Raw genomic sequence first — 14,357 nt, forward strand, 5'->3', positions numbered from 1 at the left:
AAGTCTACTTCCTTCCTTACCTTTAGATTCAGTTCTTTATGTTCCCATAATCCTTTTAATCTCATAACCGTTGGTTGCTTAGCCAAATCACTTAAATGCTCTATTTTATTTCTTGATGACCTTATTTTTATACAGGAACACAGTACATGGCGGATCATTGGTACATGGTGTGAATCAGATGGACTTTATTACGTTATCCTTGCAAAAGCACATGAACTCACATCTTGTCTTCCTTTAACAACTTGCACCGTTACTGATTCACCAGATTTATTACATAAATGGTTGGAACATCCCAGTTTGTCAAAACTTCAGAAAATGGTACTTAGTTTATCTCACTTGTCCACTCTAGAGTGTGAGTCATGTCAGCTCAGTAAGCATACCCGCTCCTATTTCCCTCGACATCTTGATAATCGAGCAAAGTCACCTTTTACTTTAGTCCATTCAGATGTTTGGGGTCCTAATCGGGTCAGTTTTACCTTGGGATTCCGCTACTTTGTCAGTTTCATTGATGATTATTTCAGGTGCACTTGGATATTTTTGATAAAAAGTTAATTTAAGTTGTTTTCTATTTTTCAGATCTTCCAAGCTGAAGTTCAAAATCAATTTGGGGTTTCTATCCGCACATTTCGTAGTGCTAATGCCCTTGAATATTTGCCTTTCCCTTTTCAGCAGTTTATGAACTCTCATAGGATTATTCATCAAACATCTTGTCTGTACACATCTCAACAAATTGGGGTAGCTGGGAGAAAGAATAGACATCTTATTGAAACTGCTCGTACCATACTCATACAATCTCATGTTCCATTGCATTTTTGGGGGATACAGTTCTTACATCTTTCTATCTTATTAATCGTATGACATATTCAACTATCCAGAAGTTAAGTTCCATTATGTGTCATGTTTCCTCACTTACCTTTGTTCTTTCTTTCACCTCGTGTCTTTGGGAGCACGTGTTTTGTTCATAACCTTACTCCAGAAAAAGATAAGTTAGCTACTCGTTCTCTTAAGTGCGTATTTTTGGGTTACTCGAGAATGAAAAAAAGATATCGATACTATTCTCCTGACCTCCAGCGGCATCTTATGTTTGCTGATGTTACCTTCTTTGAAACCCAATCGTACTTCACAGGTCCAGATAATCACTTAGATATTTCGGAGGTGCTACCAGTTCCATCTTCTGGAGATTCAGTCACTATCTCCTATTCATCTTCCTCTATAACTCCAGCTTCACCACCTACAACTCCAGTTGCAGCTCCACCAACTATAACTTCAGTTCCACCACCTAGTCTAGTTCAACCTTCTACAACTCCACCACTTTTGACTTATCATCATCGTCTGCGCCCAGGATCAGGCCTAGCCAATTCATGTCCTGCACCTGACCCTGCTAATACTGCGGACTTGTCTCCTCTTAGTCAACCGATTACACTACAAAAAGGTACCACACTAATCCTAATCCCCATTATGTCGGTTTACGTTACCATCGTCTGTCATCTCCCCATTGTGCATATATATCACCCTTGTCCTCTGTTTCCATCCCTAAGTCTACAAGTAAAGTACTGTCTCATCCAGGGTGGCGACAGGCTATGATTGACGAGATGTCTGCTTTATATACGAGTGGTACTTGGGAGCTTGTTCCTCTTCCTTCGGGTAAATCGACTGTTGGTTGTTGTTGAGTGTATGCAGTCAAAGTTAGTCCAGATGGCCATGTTGATCGACTTAAGGCTTGTCTTATTGCCAAAGGGTATACTCAGATATTTGGGCTTGATTATGGTCATAATTTCTCTCTCGTGGCTAAAATAGCATAAGTCTGCCTTTTTCTATCCATGATTGTTGTTCGCCATTGGCTTCTCTATCAATTGAATATTAAGAATGTTTTTCTTCACGGTGACCTTGAGGGTGAGGTTTATATAGAGCAACCACCTGGTTTTGTTGCTCAGGGGGAGTCTAGTGGCCTTGTATGTCGGTTGCGCTCCCTCTATGGTCTAAAGCAGTCTCCTTGAGCCTGGTTTGGTAAGTTCAACACAATTATTCGGGAGTTTGGCATGACTAATAGTGAAGTTGATCACTCTGTATTTTATCGGCATTCTTCTTCAAATCGCAGTATTTATCTGGTAGTTTATGTTGATGATATTGTTATTACCGACAATGATCAGAATGGTATTACTAAGTTGAAGCAACATCTCTTTCAGCACTTTCGGACTAAGGATCTGGGAAGATTAAAGTATTTTCTAGGTATTGAGGTCGTTCAATCTAGCTCAGGTGTTGTAATCTCACAACAGAGGTATGCCTTAGACATTCTTGAGTAGACAGGAATGACAGGTTGTAGACCTGTTGACACTCCTATGGATCCAAATTCTAAACTTCTACCAGGACAGAGGGAGCCGCTTAGTGATCATGTAAGATATAGACGGATAGTTGGTAAATTAAATTATCTCACAGTGACTAGACCTGATATTTTCTTTCCTGTGAGTATGGTAAGTCAGTTCCTGAATTCTCCCTATGATAGTCATTGGGATGCAGTTGTCTGCATTCTTCGATATATAAAATCAGCTCCAGGCAAAGGATTATTGTTTGAAGATCGAGGCCAAGAGCAAATTGTTGTGTACTCAGATGCTGACTGAGAAGGATCACCTTCTGATAGACGTTCTATGTATGGATATTGTGTTTTAATAGGAGGTAATTTGGTATCTTGGAAGAGCAAGAAACAGAATGTGATTGCTCGGTCTAGAGCAGAAGTAGAATATCGAACAATTGTTGTGGCAACATGTAAGTTAGTTTGGATCAAACATTTGCTTAATGAGTTGAAATTTGGTGAGGTTAGCAACATGAAACTTGTATGTGATAATCAAGCTGCCCTTCATATTGCATCAAATTCGGTGTTCCATGAGAGAACTAAACACATTGAGATTGAGTGTCACTTCGTTAGAGAAAAGATACTCTTAGGAGATATTGCTACAAAGTTTGTGAAGTCAAATAATCAGCTTGCAGATATTTTCACCAAGTCCCTTACTGGTCCTCGTTTTAGTTACATATGTAACAAGCTCGGTACATATGATTTGTATGCACCGCCTTGAGGGGAAGTGTTAGATAGTTATGTACATAATATGAACTAATCCTAGTCCCACATAGGATATGAGTATGATATGTATTGTATAAATATGACTCATTGTATTATAATTAAGTAGAATATCAATAATAGATTTTTCTCCCGTGCATTCTCACAGCCCCAAATATATTATGGGAGCAAAGAAATAATTTCTAACGCACCAATGCCATAGACGAGGCTATGCCACATCACACCATACCACACCACAAATCACTTATTAAATAATTTCAGCTTTTTCACAAAACAATATACATTTGCGGCTGGTCAAAGACCACCGATTTTGCCAAGCACATGCTCGTCCCAACACATGGACCATGCAGACAAAACATACTTTCAGAACGAGTTTTGAAAAAGCAAGTATCAAAGCTTAAAATCTCACTTACCTTGCTAATGACAAGTTCCCTAAATATTAAACTATAATTAAGACAATAACTCAAGAATCCTATCTAACAACCCAAACTCACTAACATTATTTGCAGATATTGCACTATCTCCAGCAACTAGAGATGATTAAATCGAGTGGCGAGAATATCATAGTTCTAAAAGAATCACGAAATATTCCTGGGCGTCACACAACCCCCTCCCCCTGGCCTCACAACTTAAGAAAAAAGAAAAGAAGAAAGTAATGTTGCGGCGAAGGGTTCAGCAGAAAAGAGGAAAAAACAGAGAAACAAAATCTACATGCACACACCAACTCGTTGAACAAATCAACAGCAAAGTTGTAATTTTGATTACTTTTATAATATGATTATAGTGGTTGCTGGAACATATATGTACAAGACAAAACATAAAAAAAAAAAGCTGCAGTAGGGACTGCATTTTCCTGCATAGCAACTGTTGATATATATATAAAAAAGATGTTAGTAATTTACGCGTGATGAAATAAATTAGGATATTTGAGAATTGCTACATATATACTTGTTGCTAAACTTTTAATGCTTTAGTAATTTAGCGAATTTTTGTTAAAGCATAGGAATTGGCTGGACATTAGAATATTTCAAAGAAGTTGGTTGTCTCTGCAGATTGGTGAGGATGTTCAGAGAAAAATCATGAAGCACATGTCCTTGAGATATTCCAACAATAGTAGATTCAAGGAGGTAATGATTTTCTGATAATTTCACTATATACTATATTTTAGGTAGCATGGTCATCATTGCCATCCATTGTTTACTGGCCGGATTAACATTTTTACATTTCTTTTATTGTCAGACATCGTTTCATGAACTTTTTTGATTGTCGAAATTTTGTAATCTTAACATGTAATTTATTCCTAGAATACACACATCTATATATACATAATAACATGAAATATAAAGCACAACCATTTTGCGTTATAACTTAGCATGGAACAAAAAAAGGCAGAACTTACCTCTTACCGTCAAACTGTATTGTCCCTTTTTCCCCACCTAGAGCAATTTTCACTTTCAAAAGCCTATGAAATTCAAATTGTGCAACTATATATTATATTCCAACTAAATGAATCACAAATATTCGGTAATATCATGTGTTGAGAAATTAAAATCCACAAAATATAATCAGAGGAAAAGATGAAAATAGGCAGACCCAAAATTTTACAAGCAATTTAGTTCCAAAACTATCATTGCACAAATAAGACTAAATATAATTAGAAAAAAATTGTAATCATATAATCATAATTAAGAACAAGTTGATGCCTTTCTATGAGCTGAGTTCAATTAAGGAATTAGACCTACGTCTCTACTGGGGCGAAGAGAAGGAGACCATACCATGGCTGGAAAAAAAACTTGTTCCATGTGATGGAGTTGCCTCAAATCACATACCATCCAGGATATACCAAGCCAAGATGTGGGTTTGATTATTTCTATGACCAAATAATCTATATTTTATAGCCCATTAATTAAGCAAAAATTATTGCCTCTTTGAGATTCATCTTTGAAAGAAAAGATCAAATTCACTATTAAAGCTCTTTAGCAAAATCAAGAATTCACTGAAGAAAAAGTTACTTTGCAACAAAATATGTTATCACAATGAACATTTTCCTCAAAAAATTCTACTCAGCTTAGTATTCGAGAAAAAATCAACTAACATTCATCTTTCAAAAGAAGCATCAAAATAGTGACAAGCTATTCAGTTTAGTCGAAATGTCATTAGAAATAGTAAAATAATAATTTTGAGAAAGAAAAGGAGAAACCTAGTTCAAAAATACAGCAGTTATATATATAAAATTGGTTGAAAGTGAGGAAAAAAACCATGCACGAGTAAATCAATAAAAATTATTGACATGCATGTACAATATCCAACAAAAAATTACCCAAAAGTTCAAAATGCCCTAAATTTTATTTTCAAATAGGTGAAACTGAGAGAAAAATAGCAGGTTTCCACCATTGTACGTTAATTTCCATGTTTATCTCAAGCCATAGTTAATACATGCAGCACAAAGAACAACCCAGTAAAAATTAGAGTAGACTAAACCAAAAAATTTTACTTTGAAACGCACACGTGTTGAAAAATAATTTGTAGAAATAGAAACCGGCGAAATCCACCGAATACATAGCAAAAAGGAAAAAAGAAGAAGAAGTAAAACTCACCAGAGAGCTAAGAAAGAAAGAAAGAAGAAGACGAATTCAAGCAAGTAAAGGAGAAAATGTATCGACGAAGAAGATGAATGGCCCTTTTCTTGTCATCAGAGGAGCATTTTTTTCAGACAACTTACACAAGGACATATAGCTGTAAATATATGAAAAGAAAGGGTATTGTTTGTAAAGCAAAAGAACCACGTGGTCCATTTTTGTGCGTTCTGTCAGAGCAATTTTTGTTTAAATTCTAGAAATATCCTCGTTTAATTTACTGTTTTACCTTTCCTAGTACATGGAAACCTCCTTTCGGTCGGTAGTATACTCAAAGCACGGGATATCGTGAGTCGGTACAATACGGTATTTAAATATTTCGGTTCGCTATTTTTGTTATTCAATTTCTTAAAATACTATACTAATAGCGTACCTAATTATATTCGATATGGTTCGACTTTTCTCCTTTGGTTTCGGTTTATTCGGTACGGTAATTTCGATTTGATCGTTTTAATAATTACTAGTGTATAAAGCCATAGACTGTAATAATCTTAATTAAAGTACTCACAAATATAAAAATAAAAAAGTTCTAAGCTCACATGACTATTGACAAAAAATTTATCCAAAACCAGCAAGTATCAACCTATAGAGAAAAAGAAAGCACATAAAAGAATAAATTTGGGATTATTACGCAAATAGCCGGCCAGATTCAATGTTTATTTTTTCTAGTCGGTATGCATAGATTATATATTGATTATCCTTATCTATACATATATTATACATGAATATATATATATATATATATATATATATATATATATATATATATATATTAGACATACGTCGGCTATTTTTAGTTTAAAAGATTAGGTGGGCGGCTATTTGAGTTAATTCTTCTAAATTTAATCATTGAAATTATCTTGTGACTTGCTTAGAGCTAATTGCTTAAGTTGGAGAATACAACAAAGACTAATCCAACATATTCAATTCAATACATGAGAAGAAACACCCTAAAATCGTAAAAGTACTACGTTAAGATGATTGGCATCTAGAGAATAAGAGTTAAAATCTGCGGTCTACGTTGTTCCTCCATTTTGCTAAAAAAGTACATGGGCTTTATTGTCCGCCTCAACATGTATACCAAAGAAGAGTATTATGTAACTTAGTATGTCATAATCAATAATATGTGTATTGTGTAACTCATTATATATTTCGGTACAATATCAGTATTTCAGTTTTATTTTTGTAAATACCAAATACCATACTTAATACCAAATTTTAAAAAAAAAAATTAAACCAAATATCAAAATTTTAGATTTCGGTATTTACCAAATTATGTGTAATCCTAACTCAAAGTAAGCTCCTAGGTAATTGCTATCTCGAAAAAAACTTACAAGTTAAAAATGAGCAAAGTGCTTACGCCGTGATAGCTGTGACCCTCTTAGGCCGGATCTTGCCTTATATTGTTTAATGTTTCTTATGAGCTTCATTTGTACATTTTTAACTCTCAAATCTCAACGCATATTAAGATTTTAATTAAACAATTGACTTCTTAGATGTGGTGCGGCCTAACGTTGACCTCCAATTAATCTCATGATTTCTAATTTGAGGAAAACGATTTTTTAATTTGTTTTCAGTTTGTTATATATTTGGTAATGATACATATGTACGTAGTATGCCCTCAATGCACGTATCAAAATACCAAATAGTTAATGTATTTGACATGAAGCCACGCCCATCATATTGTAGATCTGTCCATCCAAAACTTCCCATGTTTCTATTGATTAAAAAAAGTTTGTTTTACGTGTACGATTATATAAAGAAATTTACACTATCAAATTAAGTTAACCTATAACAACTTGTAGTTCATGATATCATAGTATACTATAATGTAAGTGGTAACTTAAAAAGTAAATTAATAACTTGTTATATATGACCGGTTAAATTGTGCTGACAACATATCTATGAATTTCCTATTCTTTTAAACTTTCTTTGTCTTCAAGTTTTGGACATCTGAGGTTTTTGTACAATGTGGGATGTACTTTTTAGTTTGATGCTTTTCTAAAGGAAAAATAACAATATCTTTCTGAAAACATCATGAATCACGACATTTTCAAGGAAAAATACCCATCAAAGTTTGCTTACATAACTCCCACATGACTAAAAACTGAACGGGAAACTAAGCGTCAATGAAAGTATAAGTTTCAAGACAAAAAATAGTTTGAGGTGAAAAGGAAGTTCTGAAGATTGACTATTGTGTTTGTCTAAGTTTGCAAACTGTTTTATAAAAGTTAACTCTTCTTATGCTGCCACAACTTTTTTTTTTAAAAAGAAAGACGACAATATAATCACATTTTTTAACTTTGTCAAACTTTTTATCTCAAAAGATCTATTAAAACTTTTATTTAAAACTATTGTTGTCCAAACGACTCTGCCTTTATGAACGGGGAACAAAACAAAATGATAACTTTCTTTTTGGTAGTTTGTCTTCCAATTTTTTATTTTTATTTTTGGCGTGTGCATTATGTGCAATGTACACTTCACATTAGTGAAGTTTATCATCTTGTCGACTTGGCATCCGATGCCAGTTAGCTTTTTTGGTTAATCCTAAGATCTTTCAAAAGACACCCATCAGTATATATATATATATATAATTTTGTATACGGTCAGGATCGAGTTTGCCCTTCGTATGAATAATCGAGATTGAGACATGATAGACCAAGGTTCAACTCCGTGTAATATCAAGCCATGATACGAAGTTAGGTTATCAAGCTCGAGACCCAGAGGTCGAGCAAAATAGAGACCGGTCAAGATCAAGATCGGATTAAATAGAGACCGATCGAGGCCGAGAACGGCCTCGATCGAGGAAAGTTTATCGAGCCCAAAGAAAATCGGAATATCCATAATGAGGACCGAATCACGCCGGAAATACCGACATATATCAAGGAAAGACCAATTAATTAATGTATCATAGGATTCCCTACTATATTTAAAATTATAGTAAGAGTAGGACTTTCCTACTATATAAAGGGGGTCTTTGATATTTGTAGGGAGAGATACAGTATTAAGCAATACATTGTCTTTTTTCAGCTCTCAATTTCTTGTTATACTATTCATATACCAGCTGAATCTTTACTTGCTTGGAAGGTGATCCAATTCAAGTGCAAAGGTTAATTGATTTATTTGCTTGGCATTTATCTTTTTTATAGCTAATTATAGCATTGATATATATATATATATATATATATATATATATATATATATATATATATATATATATATATATATATATATATTTATACTCTTTCTCGGTTTGTATCAAGTTATATCACGTATCCTTAGAGTCGTGTATAAATTCAATTGTTATCTATTTTTTCAGGTAAACAGTTTGGCGGCCACAGTGGGACTAAGGATAATAGTGATTATTTGACACAAATCTCTGTAAAACACACTATTTCACACTTGCTCTTGGAAGTATCATTGATTTAAGGCTAAAAATGACGAACTCTCAATTAATGCCCCTACATATCGACAACGAATCTGGCCATCAAGGTGAGAATAACAACGTGACGCCTGTGGATGAAAGGCCACCCGCTGACCCCATTGGGACTCGGGCTGTGGATCCAATTGACATTAATTCGCATGTGGCCATCGAAGCGAACCAACATTTCGGTCCTGAAAACAACATCCATAGTGGAACTTGATCTGCGGTTCGAAATACCTAAAATGTTGGAGAAGACGGGATCATCCTACGTATGATTTTCGAAATGCTGCAAGATCAACAGGTAGCGATAGCTCAATTGCAGAGCCAAACCCAGGCACCGAGTAGGGCTGAGCCCGGACAACCCCAAGAAGTCACCCACAGAACGGGGCCAACTGTGGTAAGATCAAATGAACAAGAATCGGGGACTAACCCTGAAATTATAAAAATGCTCGAGGAACTGTCAAAGAGGATAGAATCAAGGGAAAAGAGGATCGAAGTAAACGATAAGAAAGTGAAAACTTATAACTTCAGGGTTGACCAGATCTCGGGGGAACCGCCAATATTGAAGGGTTTGGATTCCAAAAAGTTCATACAAAAGCCTTTCCCCCGAGCACAACTCCCAAACCGATCCCTAAGAAGTTCCGCATGCCCGAGATTCCTAAGTATAATGGAACGACCGACCCTAACGAGCATGTCACCTCTTACACGTGTGCCATTAAAGGGAATGATCTAGATGACGACCAGATCGAATCCGTATTACTAAAGAAATTCGGGGAAACCCTGTCAAAGGGAGCAATGATATGGTATCATAATTTACTACCTAACTCTATCGATTCTTTTACCATGCTTGCAAATTCTTTTGTAAAAGCACACGCCGGAGCCATAAAGGTCTAGACTAGGAAGTCAGACCTTTTCAAGGTAAAGCAAAAAGAGAACAACATGCTAAGAGAGTTTGTATCCCGTTTCCAAATGGAACGAATGGATCTACCACTGGTCACAGATGATTGGGCCGTTCAAGCTTTCACCCAAGGACTAAATGAACGAAGCTCAGAGGCTTCACAACAGTTGAAGCAGAATTTGATTGAGTACCTGGCTGTTACCTGGGCCGATATACATAATCGATATCAATCAAAGATTAGATTCGAAGACGACCAACTGGGGGCTCCTTCTGGATCCATTATCAAAGGGGATATCGATCGAGAACCAAGGTTGAACAGGGATCGATACTAGCCGTATTAGAAAGATCGTAAGGGCAACGGACCTGGGCACAATTCCGTATGAGGTGAAAGGAGAAGTGATCGAGGCCAAGGCTCTCGAGGGCTGATGAGCAAGAATGGTTTTGACAGGCATATCGGACCTAAGGAAGCACCGTAATTGTCAGAATATAACTTTAATGTTGATGCATCCGCCATCGTATCGGCTATCGGACACATCAAAGATACTAAATAGCCTCGACCTCTGCAGACCGATCCAGCCCAGAGAAATCCTAATTAAATATGCAAGTATCGTGGCACCCATGGCCACAGAACGGAAGATTGCAGGCAGCTGAGAGAAGAAGTAGCCCGGTTATTCAATGAGTGGCACATTCAGGAGTTCTTAAGTGATCAGGCCAAAAATCACTTCAAAAACAGAGAGTTCAATAGGCAAAACGAGCAAGAAGAACCGCAACACGTTATTCACATGATTATCGGAGGGATCGATATTCCCCAAGGGCCAGTGTTAAAACGCACTAAGGTGTTAATCATAAGGGAGAAGCGATCTCGGGCTCACGATTACATACCAAAAGGAACCTTATCCTACAATGATGAAGACACAGAAGGAATCATGCAGCCACATAACGATGCACTGGTAATATATGTACTCATGAATAAAACTCAAGTTAAGCGTGTGTTAATTGATCTAGGTAGTTCGGCCAATATCATTCGATCAAGGGTCGTAGAGCAGTTTGGTCTACAAGACCAGGTTGTGCCCGCGACCCTGGTGCTAAACGGATTCAATATGGCATGTGAAACTACTAAGGGCAAGATAACTTTGCCGGTAAACATGGTCGGGACTATCCAAGAGACGAAGTTCCATGTGATCGAAGGCGACATGAGGTATAACGCCCTGTTCGGGAGACTGTGGATCCACAACATGAGAGTAGTGCCCTCGACTCTTCACCAGGTCCTAAAATTCCCAACACCAGAGGGAATTAAATGGTCTACGGGGAGCAACCCACTGCAAAAGAAATATTTGTCGTTGACAAAGTAATTCCAATGTCTACACCCCCCTCGATAAAGGGGTCAAATTTGAAGGAAAAATAGGAGACCAAATAGCAATCACAAACGCCGGCCTCGACCCAATTAGAGAAGCAGGGGACTGGCGAAGATGATGATTATGGGGTCCCTCGATCCTTTATAGTACCCGATGATTATGACGCTACCAAATCAACGGTCGAAGAGCTGGTGAAAATCATACTGGTTGAACATCTGCCCGAACGAAAGGTATACCTGGGCACGGGGTTAAATCCCGAGCTCAAGGAAAAGCTTATTCAATTTCTTATAGCTAACATGGATTGTTTTGCTTGGTATTATCTTGACATGATAGGGATACCTATGGAAATCACCACCCATAAACTAAGTTTGGACCCGAAGTTCCATCCGGTGAAGGAAAAAAAAGACCCTAGTCCGAGGTTAAACATGCTTTCGTCAAAGATGAGGTAACCAAGCTTCTTAAAATAGGGTCCATCCGTGAGGTGAAATACCCCGAATGGTTAGCAAACGTGGTAGTAGTTCCTAAAAAAGGAAACAAACTTAGAATGTGTATAGATTACAATGATTTAAATAAAGCATGCCAAAAAGATTCTTTTCCTTTGACTAATATCGATCGCATGATCAATGCCACGGCCGGTCACGAGATCCTCAATTTTCTCGATGCTTATTCCGGGTACAACCAAATACAAATGAACCCATATGATCAGGAAAAGACTTCGTTTATCACTAAGTATGGTACCTACTGCTACAATGTAATGCCATTTGGATTAAAAAATGCTGGTGCCACTTATCAACGCCTAGTAAATCGGATGTTCGAAGAACAAATAGGGAAATCTATGGAAGTTTACATTGATGACATGTTAGTTAAGTTCCTGTGAGCAGAGGACCATTTAAAATACTTGCAGGAAACTCTCAGTGTATTGAAGAAATATAACATGAAGCTAAACCCGGAAAAGTATGCATTCGGGGTCGGGTCAGCCAAATTTCTAGGGTTCATGGTATATATCGAGGAATCGAGATTAATCCTGACAAGATCAAAGCTATCGATGACATCACAGTGGTAGATAATATAAATGCCGTGCAGAGGTTAACCGGGCGCATGACTACCCTGGGGCGATTCATCTCGAGGTCCTTCGATAAATGCCATCAATTCCTCTCACTGCTAAAGAAGAAAAATAATTTCATATGGACCTCGGAATGCCAGCAGGCCTTGGAAGGGCTTAAACGGTACTTATCGAGCCCACCGCTGCTTCACACACCAAGGGCAGACGAACAACTTTACTTATATTTGGAAGTATCAGAGGTAGCGGTAAGTGGAGTCCTAGTCCGGGAAGAACGAGGTATGCAATTTCCTATTTATTATGTCAGCCGGACCTTAGGTGAGGCCGGAACTAGATATCCCTACCTAGAAAAATTGGCGCTCGCTTTGCTAAGAGCCTCTAGGAAACTAAAACCATACTTTCAATGTCACCCCATATGTGTTGTAACAACTTATCCACTTCGAAATATCTTGCATAAACCCGAGCTTTCGAGACGGTTGGCCAAATGGGCAGTAGAAATCAGTGGGTATGATATCGAATATCGACCCCGAATAACAATTAAGAGAATTATTGATAAATTCGGGCACATCCTCAGGAATCTGGACCCTCTTCACGGACGGTGCTTCGAACGCGAAAGGGTCCGAGCTCGGCATCATACTGAAACCACCCACATGCAACGTGGTTAGACAATCTATTAGAACTGTGAACTTGAATAACAATGAGGCCGAATATAAGGCCACGATTCCAGGTCTCGAACTAGCCAAAGGCTTGGGAGCGAAGGTGATCGAGGCCAAATGCGACTCCCTCTTCGTAGTGAATCAGGTTAACGGAAGCTTCGAAGTTAGAGAAGACCGAATGCAAAGATACCTAGATAAGTTACAAGTTACTTTGCACCGATTTAAGGAGTGGACTTTGCAACATATACCTCGAGATCAGAATAATGAGGCTGATGCCCTCGCAAACTTAGGATCATCGGTCGAAGACAACGAGCTTGATTCGGGGGCTGTCATGCAACTCATGAGGTCAGTAGTCAAAGAAGGACACGCCGAGATAAATTCCACAAGCTTGACCTGGGATTGGAAAAATAAATACATAGAATATTTGAAAACCAAAAAGCTTTCATCAGATCCGAAAGAATCGAGGGCCCTACGCACAATGGTAGCACGATTCACTTTGATCGAAGATGGAACCTTGTTTAGAAGGATGTATAATAGTCCATTAGCGATATGTCTCGGACCAGGATACCGAGTACATTCTAAGGGAAATTCACGAAGGCACTTGCGGAAATCACTCTGGTGCTGAATCATTGGTTCAAAAGGTAATTAGAGCCGGCTATTACTGGATCGATATGGAAAAAGATACAAAAGAGTTTGTTCGAAAATGTGATGAATATCAAAAGCATGCACCAATGATTCACCAACCCGGGGAACTGCTCCATTCGGTCTTGTCACCATGGTCATTCATGAAGTGGGGAATGGACATCGTCGGCCAAATTCCTCGAAGATCACACGATCAAAAGAATCCTATCAATACCTTATCATCCTAGCAGGAACGGGCAAGTCGAATCAACCAACAAAACCATCATTCAAAATCTTAAGAAGAGGTTAACTAACGCCAAAGGAAAATGGAAGGAAATTCTACCCGAAGTTCTTTGGGCATATCGCACAACCTTGATATCCAGTACTGGGGCTACCCCATTCTCATTAGTTTATGGCACCGAAGCACTAATACTAGTCGAATTCGGAGAGCCGAGTACCCGATTCCGATATGCAACAAAGGAATCAAATAACGAGGCCATGAATACGAGCCTAGAACTATTGGACAAAAGGCGTGAAACTTCCCTCATCCGATTAGCTGCCCAAAAGCAACGAATCGAGAGATACTACAATCGAAGAACCAATCTTTGATATTTTAATGTCGGGGACTTAGTGC

General features: G+C 37.7%; 1 pseudogene; it reads left to right on the forward strand.

Annotated features, from left to right (window-relative positions):
* Positions 1-2,039: 2,039 nt before the first annotated feature.
* LOC138894440 (uncharacterized mitochondrial protein AtMg00810-like) lies at positions 2,040-3,071 on the forward strand (annotated as a pseudogene).
* Positions 3,072-14,357: the final 11,286 nt, after the last annotated feature.

Source organism: Nicotiana tomentosiformis, chromosome 6, assembly GCF_000390325.3.
Source record: "Nicotiana tomentosiformis chromosome 6, ASM39032v3, whole genome shotgun sequence".
Lineage (NCBI taxonomy): Eukaryota > Viridiplantae > Streptophyta > Magnoliopsida > Solanales > Solanaceae > Nicotiana > Nicotiana tomentosiformis.